This window comes from Thalassophryne amazonica, chromosome 16, assembly GCF_902500255.1.
Source record: "Thalassophryne amazonica chromosome 16, fThaAma1.1, whole genome shotgun sequence".
Lineage (NCBI taxonomy): Eukaryota > Metazoa > Chordata > Actinopteri > Batrachoidiformes > Batrachoididae > Thalassophryne > Thalassophryne amazonica.
The window spans coordinates 45,375,242-45,391,676 of NC_047118.1; the positions used below are offsets into that span (position 1 = coordinate 45,375,242).

General features: G+C 40.2%; 1 pseudogene; it reads right to left on the minus strand.

The window, feature by feature from the left end:
- Positions 1–16,435, minus strand: part of LOC117527209 — a 65,971-nt pseudogene that overhangs the window by 41,833 nt on the left and 7,703 nt on the right.

Here is a 16,435-nt window from a genome sequence, read left to right on the forward strand (position 1 = left end):
TGAAGTTAAACTGAGTAATAGTCTGATCTCTTTTGCAGCCGTTTTCCTGTGGTGGTTTCCTTGTCTGCTGGATTGGCGTTTGGTGTGAATTGCGACGGCTTCGCCTCACACCACAACCAGATAAATGGTTACACAGGAGCTGCACAAATGTGTTATTGGAGGTGGAGGTTCTCCCTCCTTAAGGAACACAGTCTGAGGGATTACTGAGTGTGCGTACTCACACTCATCTGTACTGTTTCTGTTCTCTGCCAGCAGTACCAGGTCTGACAGCTGGAGACGGTGGCAACCTGGGGACCCAGGACTTGGCGGCTCCGGTGTTCTTCAGATCCGTTGGTGGTGGAAGCCGTGTGGGATCCGGCTCGTTTCTGGACGGACGTCTCCTATCCTCGAGCCTGCCCACACGTCACTCAACATATAATTGACTGTTTTTCCAAACCTGTTATTGTCTGTATTCCGTTGTGCACGTCATAACATTAAATTGTTACTGTTTTGGCTTATCCACTGCCCGTTCATTTACGCCCCCTGTTGTGGGTCCGTGTTCCTACACTTTCACAACAGCTCCTACACTGTGGGCCACTAACTTCTAAATTCTACTGGCCTGTGGGTCAGTGGGACAAATTGGTATATGTCAAGCCCTGTCATACAATGTGATTTTCTGGATTTTTTTTTAGATTCTGTCTCTCACATTTGAAGTGTACCTACAGCCCAGTGTCACATTTTTTTTCGTGCTCCTGTGACGAAATGAGTCAAATTTTCGTGACGGGGTTTTTAAACTCACTATTCCAAACCCTACTCCTACCCCCGACCCTAACCTTAACCATAACCTAATCTTACTCTTTCCCCCCACCCTACCATAACCACCCCCCGCTTCACTTTTAATTTCATGCAGCCATCACAGAATGAATTACAATGAGTTTGTGCTGCCGTGACGAAAATGAGGCGCTTTTTGTCACAATATCACAAACCAGTAGATTAATGTATATTTCGTGCTGCTGAATCACAACTTGCCATGAGACCAGGTTGGTACCTACAATAAAAAAATACAGACCTCTCCATTCTTTGTAGGTGGGAAAACCTGCAAAATTGACAGGGGATCAAATACTTATTTCCCCCACTGTAGCTGCCGTGTCACATCTAATGTTCCCTCCCAATGAACATCAAATCTGGGTCCCCTTAAGTAACTATTGTTTTGAGACAAAGTTATGGCAATAGTCTTAAAGTATTCTCTGAAGAGACCTAGAACCAATGATATACAGTTAAGTCTTAGTTAAGTGGCAAGTCTTCAGATCTCACAACCATACAGTAAACCTCGAAGCACCAGGAGGAGTCGTCAACATTTGTCTTCAGAAATCACCATATAACTGTGTGCAGCAATCTTATGATTCGTTAAGCTCTTCCCAAATGTCTTTTGGCCTCACAGACAAAGTTCATAGAGATATCAATGTGATTGCAGAGGTAGGCAACATATGACACTCTCACAAGACACAAACACAAACACACTGCTGATGGCTGAGTCCGGGAAGCCACAGAAAACCTCTTATTCTTCTGCATTCTTTCAGCATCTTATTCTTGATCAAGACAGTTGCAACTTCAGGCACTGGCTTCTTACATACTTGCTTGAGAGCTACAACCAACACATCCATTGATTTCATGACAGATAAAAATGTATCCACAAAGTCAAGGACATTGAACATTTCTTCAATGTTCAATGTCCTTGACTTTGTTGACAAATGTACGCAAGTCACTGTACTCCACAACCCTTTTTTAACCACACACACACACACACACACACACACACACACACACACACACACACACACACACACACACACACACACACACACACACACACACACACAAAACTGGTGTTAAATATTAAATATTACTAAAACTGGTTCTCTGGCCTCTGAACATAAGGGAACAACTTTTTTGTACTATTTATCAGTATTTTTGTTTTATGTGAAAATTTGCTCAAGCTTAAAAATGTAACACTGAAAAAACTAGGTCTATTTTCAATGTTAATCTCTGTTCTCACTTCCAGCAGTCTACATCAGGATGGTCGCAGTCATTAATTTTAGCAAATAAACGTGTGCCCATAAATATGATCAAGCACCTGCTTTGGTGATGTATGCAGACTTGTACAATGTGATGTGTATAAAAACAAATGTAGCATGCCTACAGTATAACTTCAGCACAATCTTCTATCTGCTTCTAGAAAGCCACCTCCACCCCAATATCTGTCACAGCATGTATTTCGTTATGGGCTCCATGAAAGGGATTACCAAAGGATGTAATTTTAGGTGGTAGGAAAACTAAATTTTCAAACATTTTGAAAATGCTGTCATGATTAAAACAAAACCGTGACAATTACAAAGTATTCTGGTTCAGGTGCTAATGCTTTTCAAGGTATGGACAATGTTTCAAAAAGTGACATTCAAGGATGAATATGCATGAAACTATCTTTTGATTATTTCAGTTCAAATGTTGGTCCAAGAGGCCAATAATATGTATCGCGACCAAGATCCTGTTGCATTATGTTGCATTGTGGAATTCTTTATGAAAAAATATGATAATAATAAAATAATTTACATGGTATACAAAGAACAGCTAAGACACCAATACGAATGGCGAACAAAACTTAATTTTCAAATAAAATTAAGCCTCCCTTTCCATTACAGCTCCAACTGCCATTTTCTTGGTTTTACTACACCTTAAGAAATTCCTCTTTTAACATACTTTCTATTAAAATACTGCCCATCTGTTGCATATCAAAATGTTCAGAACAATCATAGCTTTCTGAATACAAGACATATATTTGTGTAGAACACTGTGTATGATCTATTAATAGATATTTGATGAAAAGTTTACTAAGAAGCAGGAGAGCTTCATTCATGAGGGTTAAAATGATATGTTAAGAACAACAAGTTGTATTTATATGCTGTGATATTGACAAAGAAGTGCTATCCAGCCTTTTTAAATCTAATTAAACAAGACAAGAAAATGTTGATGAATGTCAAAAACGAAGAGCTTGTGTTCACTGCAGAGAAAACAGGATACAACTCACCACCACATGTATCCAGTCAATCCATTTACAATTCTGCGAGACCACACACAATGTTGGCTCAAGTCTCTATCCTATGTGTGTCTGCATTTTGACACACATTGTACGGGTCATTTCCTTCCATCCCCAAAGTGTTATGTTTTAATTTTAAAAAGACAAATAGATAAACGATAAAAGTAATTACTGGAAAAGACATGAGTTTTCTTTGCATTTTCAGAGTAGCAAAGAGAAAGAGTGAGCAAGGTAGAGAGAGGGAGAGGTAGAGAGAGAGAGAGACAGAGAGGAGTGGACCATGTGTTTCCTTCCTAACAGGAAAGGCTGTAATTGCCCGTTAGAGCGGGATAATAGAGAGTACATTGGTCATCTTACCAGCAACTGAATTGGGGCGGGGCATGAGGTAGAGAGGGATGGAGTGGGTGGAGCCAGAGGGGTGAGTGGAGATAGCGCCTCTGTCTGGGTGGAGTTTGTTCAGGCTATATGTGGAGCCAGCCATTTTGTCCTCCCCCTTGTACAGGAAGCTGTCGTTGATGCTTCCCGCTGAGACCATACAAGAAGAGGAAGAGGAGGCCACTTTCGGCTGACCACCCTGTTGCCAGAGTTGAAAACTGCTGCCATGGTAAGCGTCGCTTTGATGTTTCCCGCTGACCTCCCGGCCAGCCGCAGATTCAGCCGAACAGCTCGTTAGTGTGGCTAAAAGGCAGAGAAACAGACATTTATTTGTTGTCTGTGATCATTGCTGACATACTGTTAGGAAAAGCAAAAAAAAGAAAAAGAAAAAAAAGAGGAGTTTTCAATTTCTTATTTTGTCTCCATAATTGAATTTTACTGCTATCAGCACACACCAAATGTGTATTGAAATCTTTTTCTCACTTTATTCCTCCAGAGGCTCCCTGCTCACTCATTGTCAATGCAGTGCCTTGTCATCAGCAGCTTATTTTTCTTCCTTTGCTTGATGTCATCACGTGACATCAATGACATCAGAGGTGCAATATATTTGTTTTCCCCAGAGTTCTATCCAGAAAACCATGTTTCAATATCTCATCGAGTTCCTCAGATGTGGTCATCAATGCTTTTTAAACAATGACATCTGTTTTGACCTTGACCTTCAACCTTAACATGACGGGTTGTGAGGAGATGGTCCACTGAATTTATTCATCAAGTCTGAATGCAATTGCTCTTTGCTTTTGAAGATGTTGCTGCAGACAGTCAGACAAATGCATTTTTCTCTTTTTTACTTCTGATCCCTCATCCAGTCATGTTTTATCAACACATCAGTTTTTGCACCACTGACTGAGATGGACTTTTCACTGACTTTGAAGATAGTGACTTCTTTTGTACTAGAAGCAAAGTCTGGCTAATATACACACGCCTGTGAGGGTAACAGCTAAAAGCTGTTTTTCTTAAACAAACACTGCATTATTTTAGTCTCCAATAAAAGCTGCATTAATATCACCTATGATGCCGCTGTCTCTGCTCTCCAGCGTTGAGGTGGGGGAGGTGATCGAGATGGGATTGGAAGGGTCTGACATGGTGGTACCTTCTCCTCCAACAGGAGGCTGTGGTGTGGAGCAGGGGGAGGTGCTTCCACTGGCAAGACTAGAGGAAGGAGAGATCCTCTGCAGGCAAGAATGAAACAGACACAATAACATGTAATTCTGTGAACAAACAATTTACTATTTATAATATGCATCCTGCATGGGATATATCCAGGATGCACATTATTGCATTTAATCCCCTTTCACACTGGCTTGTGGTGCCGCGCATCTAGTACGTGGGAATGGCTCCATAAGTTCCATGCAGGGAGAGCGTGAGAGCAGGAGAGAGAGAGAGAGCTCTACACTGACAGTCTGCGAAAAAAATTAAATTAAGAAATTAAACATGTTTAATTTTTTGCGTCCATTTCGCGGACCCCTTTGCATTCCTCAGTGTATTGCCATGTAAGGCTGCATAACTCAGCGTAGTTGATACACCGTATTTCACAACTCTACGTTGGCCCCAATGTGAAAGGGGCTTTAGGAATAATAAATTAAAGCAATAGTAATGACAGCTGGCGGTTGAACACAACCTTTACTAATCTGGGTTTTCTGAGTAACTACAGACCTGTTTCTAGCATTTGTTTTTTAGGATATTGAAAAAAGTGGTGACAACAACTTTTGGAATATCTGTGAAATACCAATTGGTTTGAACCATTTCCATCAGCATTCATGACTTATTTTTCTACATGAACTGCACAGAAAGAGAGTGAATGATCTTGTGCTTGGTATGAATGCAAGCTATGTCTCCAAACTGCTGTTAGAGAAGTAGTGCTGCTGTAAACTCCACACAGAAAGGAGCAGCATGCGAAAAGTGATGAGATGGTAGCCATCAATGAGCTTCTGGCATAATTTTGGCTGGATATTTGACCACTGATCTTGGCAGAATTGCATTTAAATGAGTTGTTTTCCTGGCATGGACCCAGCTTTCACTCAAAATACATAAATGAATAAACTTGCTCAGTGAACATAATAAAATTTTGGAAAGTATTTCCACCCAAGTAAAATGCATTACTTGAGTGACATAAATGTAAATTTGTTGGGTCAACATTCTGAATTTGCGCCACTGTTACTTAATCACCATGGTTCAGGCCAACTAGAGTTGTAAGGATAAATGTAACAATAAAAGTAAGTCCCTTTAGCTGTTCCCTTGTTTGCATTTAGGGTCGACACAGCAAATCCAAGGTGGCTCTGCATGTTGAACTGGCAAAATAGTAGTTACATGTCAACTTAACATTGTTGGAAGAACACAATTTATTTAATCAACTGTACTATTTTAAAACGTAGTTGTAACTACCCTATTAGATTAAATAACTCATCATCATAACAAACAAGCTTAAATGGCCCAAGAAAATTACATTAGTTACATTTTTTTTTGTTATGTTTACCCTTACAAATCTTGTTGGCCTGAACCATGGTAATTAAGTAATAGGAATGCAAATTCATCATGTTGACCCAACAAATTTACATTTGGGTCACTCAGCAAATTTGTTTCTGGCTTTAAATGAATATGTGTATATATATTTGGATTAAAAGCCCAAAATTACCATGACATTCATGTCTATGATGAGTGTATGTAAATGTCTGACCACAACTGCAATAGCAGTTGCAGCCAAATGCAGTTCCTGTCTCGTTCAGTGTGTGTGTGCGCGCGCATATCAGCCACCTGTCCGTCATCCTGGGGCTGGTAAGGTGATGCTGGGTCTTCGCCAATCAGCTTTTCTCCCAACAAGAAGCCCAGCCTGGTCATCAGTGCATCGGCAGCTTCATCCACTGAGGGGGGCGGTCCCAAGTCGGTTTCATCATCTGGATGGGGGGGGGTGACTAGGATGAAAGGCATGCACATGTGGGCGTTGTGTCCAGTTTTTTGCATTTACACATTACTAACTAACAGGTCTCCGTGAGATCATGGAGTTCATTATGGCCATCTGTTTGGAAGTTTGGCCTCCACATTAGAAATATTACGAGGACTGCTTTCTTCCACCTGTGAAATATAGCGAAGATTCATCCCATTCTGTCTATGGCTGATGCTGAGACCCTGATCCATGCGTTTATCTCTTCTAGATTGGACTACTACAATGTTCTATTTTCTGGTTTACCACAGTCCAGCATTAGGGCTCTCCAACTGGTTCAAAATCATGCAGCCAGACTTTTGACACGATGCAGAAAGTTCAACCACATTACACCCATTTTGGTATCTCTTCACTGGCATCCTGTCCCAGTGAGATCAGATTTTAAGGTTCTGCTACTAGTCTATGAAATTTTTCAAGGACTGGCACCTACTTACCTAGCTGACCTAATTAAACCCTACGTACCAGCGTTGTCAGGGTGCAGGACTACTTTGTGTCCCTAGGGTGAATAAGAAGTCTACGGGTCACAGAGCTTTCTCTTATACTGTACTTATTGCACCTGTTCTGTTGAATGGTCTCCCTGCATTAATAAAACAGTGAGATTCTGTAGAGATTTTCAAATCCAGACTTAAGATGCACTTATTTTCCCTTTCATATGGCTAGCATACTGGCATAGTATAGTTCTACGCTTTTTACTCTTTTAATTCATTTTATTAGGAAACAGAGCGTGCCACGGCTTCAACTTTACCTAAATTCTGGGTCTTTTAGTGAAGCTTAGGGTTAGTGGCCGGCGATTACCTTAATATTTCCTGTTTTTCTTGTTGTTTAATGCTGACAATTTATACCTTATTTCTTGTCTTTCTGATGCCTGATTCAGTTTTTTTTTCTCTCTGTTTAAGGTGCAGCTCCATCCAAAGATGGGTGTGGCATTTGTGCTGGAGACCCTCCTGTCCTGTGCACCAACAGCATTTCCTGTATATTCGTTTCGTGAATTGTTCTGTCATTTGTGTCTGTAGCATGGGCCAAGCAGACGGTCACCCCTTTCAGTCTGGTCTGCTTGAGGTTTCTTCCTCAGAGGGAGTTTTTCCTTACCACTGCTGCTCTGGGGGTTAGTAAGGTTTGACCTTACTTGTGTGAAGCGCCTTGAGGCAACTCTGTTGTGATTTGGAGCTATATAAATGAAAATAAACTGAAATTGAATTGAAGTTCATCAACAAACCACATTACAGAGTTCAACTGTAATCCGCAAACCGAATTCTATTCAGAATTTTGACATTTTCAGCCATGCAACTCAGACTTTGCATAGAAGACTGGGAAATAAAATGTCATCTGAATAGCATCAACCTGCATGTTACAGGTTTGTACATGTTGCCCAAATCTTGACTTGCAGATCTGATGTTGGATATATTCTGTGCCTGCAAAGAGCTGTTCGGTAATTAAACATAGGGAAGAAACAAGCCATGAACCCTCCATGCTTGCTCTCTGTTGCTACTTGCTGGTTTTACGTGAGTATGCACACAGAAAGGTATTTTCACCCATCAAGCGTCTGTAGATCAATACAGAAAATATTAATATTTATGAAACACTTTTCCATCTGATGTAGACACTCAAAGCAGTTTCCAGTGATATGTCACACTAATTCATACACACTCACACACTGATGGCTGGTCACTCACTGCTCACAGGGAGCAACTTGGAATTCAATTGATCACAATGCACATAAAAATGAACTGACTTATTCTGAATAGTTCATTTCACACAACATAAAAATGTAGCATATTTGATTTCCTCTTCAACATTTTTGTACAAAAACCCCCCCAACCCCCCCAAAATGCAATATGTAGCACCAATAATGTCAGTAAAAAAAGATAATGGAGGAAACAGACTGGAATTTAGAATATAATGCCGGTTTCTCAAGTCCTGCCCAGTTACCCTGCAGCCACGCCTCCAACAGTGTGACAGTGGATCTGTCCAAAAATGTAAACCACAATCCCAAAGCTCAGACTGTGTCCTTCTGACAGTCTGTAATTACAGCTATAAACTGCTGACTGTTAAACAAAATCTCTCTCTCACACACACACACACACACACACACACACACACACACACACACACACACACACACACACACACACACACACACACACACACACACACACACACACACACAATGTCCTCTCCGCCTGCTTTGTATTGGTTTTATTTACTCTGTGTGCGCACGAGTGTGTACGTGTGTGTGTGTGTGTGTGTGTGTGTGTGTGTGTGTGTGTGGTCAGTCAATGACAGGGTGTGTGATTCCTTTATAGAAGAATAAAAATAAAATGGAAAGATCAGACAGCAGAAAATTTAACTTTTCAGTCTTGGTAGCTTCTGAATTTTTGGGGTCAATCAGTCCATCCTTCTATTTACCCTTCTTCCTCACCTTCATTCCTTACATCTTCATTTCCTTCCCTTGTACTGCTTCTATTCCACCCTTCCTTTCTTCTCCAGCTTTTTACCACTTCACCCCTTCGTTCCTTCCTTGTCAAATCTCAATTTCTTACCCCTTCTTACCTCCCTCCCTTTCATCCTTTTGTTTTTCCTTCATTTACCCCTTGCTTCATTCCTCCTTCCATTGAGACTTCTCAATCCCATCCTTCCTTCCTATTTTCTTGAATTCACTTCATTCTTACATCCTTATTTTGAAACTCCTTCCTTCCTTCCTTCCTTCCTTCCTTCCTTCCTCATTTACTTTTGATTTCCCAAACTGCCCTTCCTTCTTTCCTTTAAAAAAACAATACAGTGATTCCAAATTTAGTGGTTCTTCAGTTAGCCCAAAACAGATCACCAGGAGAAGTTGGGCATCTATCAGATTAATGTGACAGGACTCTGGTTCCTTATGTTTTCAATGATTCCATCCATCTCATTTGGACAGGCAGGATTATTACTTAGCCTCGGATTAGTGAGAGATTCCTCTTATGCCTGAATCAACACATATAGATTACTAGAGCACAGCGCACGTAGAGCACACACCTCCGCCAACAAATGTTTACCTTGGAAAAAATTTTCATGGTCACAGTCCTGTTAGAAGTGGCTTTTCATAAACTAAAATATAATACAAAATATAGATCAAAAGCCCTTTTCAATGTTAAAATCAAATATCCGCTAAATCCGCAATACGAATTAGATGCGGATCAAACCTAGTCTATTCATTGAGTGTGCCAGTTTGCACCTCATTGTCACAAATGAGAATGATTAAGGCACTTTTGATTGAGATATAATGCAAAATGTACACCAAATGGGCTTGTCAATATTAAGTTCTAGTGTCCACACAATCCGCAATCTGGATGAGATCTGGATCAAACTTTGTGAGGAGATAGTGAGTGCCACCCCTTGTGTGTCTACACCTCAGTTTCAAATATGAGAGTGATTGGGGCACATCTGATTAAGATATAATGTGAAATATACATTAAATTGGCTTTTCAATATTAAATTTAAATAGCCACAAAATCTGTCATCCAAATCAGATCCGGCTCAAACTTTGTCAGTCGATAAAGGATACCATCTTCATGACGCTCTCAAATATGAAAGAAATTTGATCTTTTCTGACAGAGTTATGGATTTTTTTAAATTTGTTCAATATTAAAGGACAGGGATTTTTCCAATTTTCCAAGATCTTTCCTGACTTTTACCTATGACCTAGAAAATTGAATCAGTTTTTGTCTATCAGGATATGAAAAAAATTTCAAAAGATATATGAAAAATTGTGGGTTACAGCACCGTGGATGTAGAGCGATGGACCACAATGGAGATAAGTGTTTCCACTTTCATGTGTCATTCATGTATTTTTAACATATTTACAACTATATTATGTGTTTACATTGAACTTACTAAATAAAAGCATGCTCACACTCATGCTTTTAATACAAAAATGACCCCCCCCCCCCCACCTTGCTGGAATGGCATGTGAGTCCAGAATGTAGTTAGCAATGTTAGCTAATACATATAGGTTCTCCAAAAATATTAGTCCTATCAATGTTCCGTTTTGGCGACATTCAACACTGACCCAAAATACATAAGCCCGTACATTGCCCGTTGGGGATCCATGGGCTCTAGATTGGGTAGTGTTTATAAAATTGGTAGCTGACTTTTTTCGAAGGGTGGTATTAATTTAAGCAAAGCTTGTATAATGAGTTGGAATGGCATGTCAGTCCAGAATATTTTTAGATATGTAATTTTTAATGTTAATTTACTGTCTTAATGTATTTATAAAATATAAAATATAAAATAATTTTTTTGTTATCTATTATCAGCATTATTATTGTTTTATTATTACTTCTATTTTGTCATTTGATTTTAAATGGACCACAATGGAAATAAGTGTTGTCACTTTCATGTGTCATCCATATATTTTTAACGTATTTCCAAGTATATTATGCACTTACATTGAACTTACAAAATAAAATCACACACTCACACTTTTAATATAAAGATGATTTAAACTCCACCCCCTGGCTGGAATGGCATGTGAGTCCAGAATATAGTTTGCAATGTCCATTTTTCAGTGTTGTTAGATAATATTCATAGCTTCTCCAAAAATATTGGTACTATCAACACGGCGTCCATCCTTGACCCAGGATACATAAACATACCAAATGGCAAATGTCAGCTGTCCACAGTTTCTCTGTGACTGAAGTTACACATGCATGCACTGACACATGCACGGACGCACACACGGATGCACGCACAGAGAGCTTGTTGTCTTTTTCGCATTCTGCTGCACGCAGGTGCTTCTAATTTTCGACATGAAGAAGCAGAGATGGTCATCAATCAATCAATCAATTTTTTTTTTATATAGCGCCAAATCACAACAAACAGTTGCCCCAAGGCGCTTTATATTGTAAGGCAAGGCCATACAATAATGATGTAAAACCCCAACGGTCAAAACGACCTCCTGTGAGCAAGCACTTGGCTACAGTGGGAAGGAAAAACTCCCTTTTAACAGGAAGAAACCTCCAGCAGAACCAGGCTCAGGGAGGGGCAGTCTTCTGCTGGGACTGGTTGGGGCTGAGGGAGAGAACCAGGAAAAAGACATGCTGTGGAGGGGAGCAGAGATCGATCACTAATGATTAAATGCAGAGTGGTGCATACAGAGCAAAAAGAGAAAGAAACAGTGCATCATGGGAACCCCCCAGCAGTCTACGTCTATAGCAGCATAACTAAGGGATGGTTCAGGGTCACCTGATCCAGCCCTAACTATAAGCTTTAGCAAAAAGGAAAGTTTTAAGCCTAATCTTAAAAGTAGAGAGGGTGTCTGTCTCCCTGATCTGAATTGGGAGCTGGTTCCACAGGAGAGGAGCCTGAAAGCTGAAGGCTCTGCCTCCCATTCTACTCTTACAAACCCTAGGAACTACAAGTAAGCCTGCAGTCTGAGAGCGAAGCGCTCTATTGGGGTGATATGGTACTACGAGGTCCCTAAGATAAGATGGGACCTGATTATTCAAAACCTTATAAGTAAGAAGAAGAATTTTAAATTCTATTCTAGAATTAACAGGAAGCCAATGAAGAGAGGCCAATATGGGTGAGATATGCTCTCTCCTTCTAGTCCCCGTCAGCACTCTAGCTGCAGCATTTTGAATTAACTGAAGGCTTTTTAGGGAACTTTTAGGACAACCTGATAATAATGAATTACAATAGTCCAGCCTAGAGGAAATAAATGCATGAATTAGTTTTTCAGCATCACTCTGAGACAAGACCTTTCTGATTTTAGAGATATTGCGTAAATGCAAAAAAGCAGTCCTACATATTTGTTTAATATGCGCTTTGAATGACATATCCTGATCAAAAATGACTCCAAGATTTCTCACAGTATTACTAAAGGTCAGGGTAATGCCATCCAGAGTAAGGATCTGGTTAGACACCATGTTTCTAAGATTTGTGGGGCCAAGTACAATAACTTTAGTTTTATCTGAGTTTAAAAGCAGGAAATTAGAGGTCATCCATGTCTTTATGTCTGTAAGACAATCCTGCAGTTTAGCTAATTGGTGTGTGTCCTCTGGCTTCATGGATAGATAAAGCTGGGTATCATCTGCGTAACAATGAAAATTTAAGCAATACCGTCTAATAATACTGCCTAAGGGAAGCATATATAAAGTGAATAAAATTGGTCCTAGCACAGAACCTTGTGGAACTCCATAATTAACTTTAGTCTGTGAAGAAGATTCCCCATTTACATGAACAAATTGTAATCTATTAGACAAATATGATTCAAACCACCGCAGCGCAGTGCCTTTAATACCTATGGCATGCTCTAATCTCTGTAATAAAATTTTATGGTCAACAGTATCAAAAGCAGCACTGAGGTCTAACAGAACAAGCACAGAGATGAGTCCACTGTCCGAGGCCATAAGAAGATCATTTGTAACCTTCACTAATGCTGTTTCTGTACTATGATGAATTCTAAAACCTGACTGAAACTCTTCAAATAGACCATTCCTCTGCAGATGATCAGTTAGCTGTTTTACAACTACCCTTTCAAGAATTTTTGAGAGAAAAGGAAGGTTGGAGATTGGCCTATAATTAGCTAAGATAGCTGGGTCAAGTGATGGCTTTTTAAGTAATGGTTTAATTACTGCCACCTTAAAAGCCTGTGGTACATAGCCAACTAACAAAGATAGATTGATCATATTTAAGATCAAAGCATTAAATAATGGTAGGGCTTCCTTGAGCAGCCTGGTAGGAATGGGGTCTAATAAACATGTTGATGGTTTGGATGAAGTAACTAATGAAAATAACTCAGACAGAACAATCGGAGAGAAAGAGTCTAACCAAATACCGGCATCACTGAAAGCAGCCAAAGATAACGATACGTCTTTGGGATGGTTATGAGTAATTTTTTCTCTAATAGTTAAAATTTTGTTAGCAAAGAAAGTCATGAACTCATTACTAGTTAAAGATAATGGAATACTCAGCTCAATAGAGCTCTGACTCTTTGTCAGCCTGGCTACAGTGCTGAAAAGAAACCTGGGGTTGTTCTTATTTTCTTCAATTAGTGATGAGTAGAAAGATGTCCTAGCTTTACGGAGGGCTTTTTTATAGAGCAACAGACTCTTTTTCCAGGCTAAGTGAAGATCTTCTAAATTAGTGAGACGCCATTTCCTCTCCAACTTACGGGTTATCTGCTTTAAGCTACGAGTTTGAGAGTTATACCATGGAGTCAGACACTTCTGATTTAAAGCTCTCTTTTTCAGAGGAGCTACAGCATCCAAAGTTGTCTTCAATGAGGATGTAAAACTATTGACGAGATACTCTATCTCCCTTACAGAGTTTAGGTAGCTACTCTGCACTGTGTTGTTATATGGCATTAGAGAACATAAAGAAGGAATCATATCCTTAAACCTAGTTACAGCGCTTTCTGAAAGACTTCTAGTGTAATGAAACTTATTCCCTACTGCTGGGTAGTCCATCAGAGTAAATGTAAATGTTATTAAAAATGATCAGACAGAAGGGAGTTTTCAGGGAATACTGTTAAGTCTTCTATTTCCATACCATAAGTCAGAACAAGATCTAAGATATGATTAAAGTGGTGGGTGGACTCATTTACTTTTTGAGCAAAGCCAATAGAGTCTAATAATAGATTAAATGCAGTGTTGAGGCTGTCATTCTCAGCATCTGTGTGGATGTTAAAATCGCCCACTATAATTATCTTATCTGAGCTAAGCACTAAGTCAGACAAAAGGTCTGAAAATTCACAGAGAAACTCACAGTAACGACCAGGTGGACGATAGATAATAACAAATAAAACTGGTTTTTGGGACTTCCAATTTGGATGGACAAGACTAAGAGACAAGCTTTCAAATGAATTAAAGCTCTGTCTGGGTTTTTGATTAATTAATAAGCTGGAATGGAAGATTGCTGCTAATCCACCGCCCCGGCCCGTGCTACGAACATTCTGACAGTTAGTGTGACTCGGGGGTGTTGACTCATTTAAACTAACATATTCATCCTGCTGTAACCAGGTTTCTGTTAGGCAGAATAAATCAATATGTTGATCAATTATTATATCATTTACCAACAGGGACTTAGAAGAGAGAGACCTAATGTTTAATAGACCACATTTAACTGTTTTAGTCTGTGGTGCAGTTGAAGGTGCTATATTATTTTTTCTTTTTGAATTTTTATGCTTAAATAGATTTTTGCTGGTTATTGGTAGTCTGGGAGCAGGCACCGTCTCTACGGGGATGGGGTAATGAGGGGATGGCAGGGGGAGAGAAGCTGCAGAGAGGTGTGTAAGACTACAACTCTGCTTCCTGGTCCCAACCCTGGATAGTCACGGTTTGGAGGATTTAAGAAAATTAGCCAGATTTCTAGAAATGAGAGCTGCTCCATCCAAAGTGGGATGGATGCTGTCTCTCCTAACAAGACCAGGTTTTCCCCAGAAGCTTTGCCAATTATCTATGAAGCCCACCTCATTTTTTGGACACCACTCAGACAGCCAGCAATTCAAGGAGAACATGCGGCTAAACATGTCACTCCCGGTCTGATTGGGGAGGGGCCCAGAGAAAACTACAGAGTCCGACATTGTTTTTGCAAAGTTACACACCGATTTAATGTTAATTTTAGTGACCTCCGATTGGCGTAACCGGGTGTCATTACTGCCGACGTGAATTACAATCTTACCAAATTTACGCTTAGCCTTAACCAGCAGTTTCAAATTTCCTTCAATGTCGCCTGCTCTGGCCCCCGGAAGACAATTGACTATGGTTGCTGGTGTCGCTAACTTCACATTTCTCAAAACAGAGTCGCCAATAACCAGAGTTTGATCCTCGGCGGGTGTGTCGTCGAGTGGGGAAAAACGGTTAGAAATGTGAACGGGTTGGCGGTGTACACGGGGCTTCTGTTTAGGGCTACGCTTCCTCCTCACAGTCACCCAGTCAGCCTGCTTTCCCGGCTGCTCGGGATCTGCCAGGGGGGAACTAACGGCGGCTAAGCTACCTTGGTCCGCACCGACTACAGGGGCCTGGCTAGCTGTAGAATTTTCCACGGTGCGGAGCCGAGTCTCCAATTCGCCCAGCCTGGCCTCCAAAGCTACGAATAAGCTACACTTATTACAAGTACCATTACTGCTAAAGGAGGCCGAGGAATAACTAAACATTTCACACCCAGAGCAGAAAAGTGCGGGAGAGACAGGAGAAGCCGCCATGCTAAATCGGCTAAGAGCTAGTAGCTACGCTAAGCTAGCGGATTCCTAAAAACACGCAAAGTGAATAATGTGTAAATAATTTAGAGGTGATTCAGCAGAAGGAGTGCTTTAGTTAAGTGCTTTAGTCATGGTACCGGCAACATGAACCTTAACTCACACATGGTAACAGCAACATGAGACTTAGCTAAACTGACTAAACCAATTGAACTACAAACACAATAAATCAATAACAGTAACAACACTGTTAAACTAACATGAACCACAATAACAACATGGTGCATTGCAGCACAATGTCCATTGTTTACTGGTTAGCTAAAATTGCTAATTTCTCCAAAAATATTAGTCCTATCAACTTTCTGTATTCACAGCATTCATCCTGGACCAAAAATACATAAGCATACCAAAACGCAAATGTCAGCTCTGCACAGTTTCACTGGGATCGCAGTTACATGCAAGCATGCATGCAAGCAAGCATGCATGCATGCACACACCCAGTTCCACACCCAGAGGTTTGGAACATCCAGATGTGTGGAACTGTTCTGAGCATTGTTATCAAATTTAAACTGGTTTAGAATGCCAACAGGTGGTTCCGAACACCAAAATCAAAAATAAATTCAAAGGATGTGAAACATATTATTACAATGGTCATGTGAATCTTCAGTAAAGAATCTCAGTAAGGAAGGATCTTTCTGTTTATCTACTATATAGTAAGTGCGTAAGGAATTATGCAACCAAAATATACTTGGGTTCAATTCATGCTACCTATTTTTGCTGTTGCTGTTTGCTGGATCCTCTCCCCACAGCACTATTA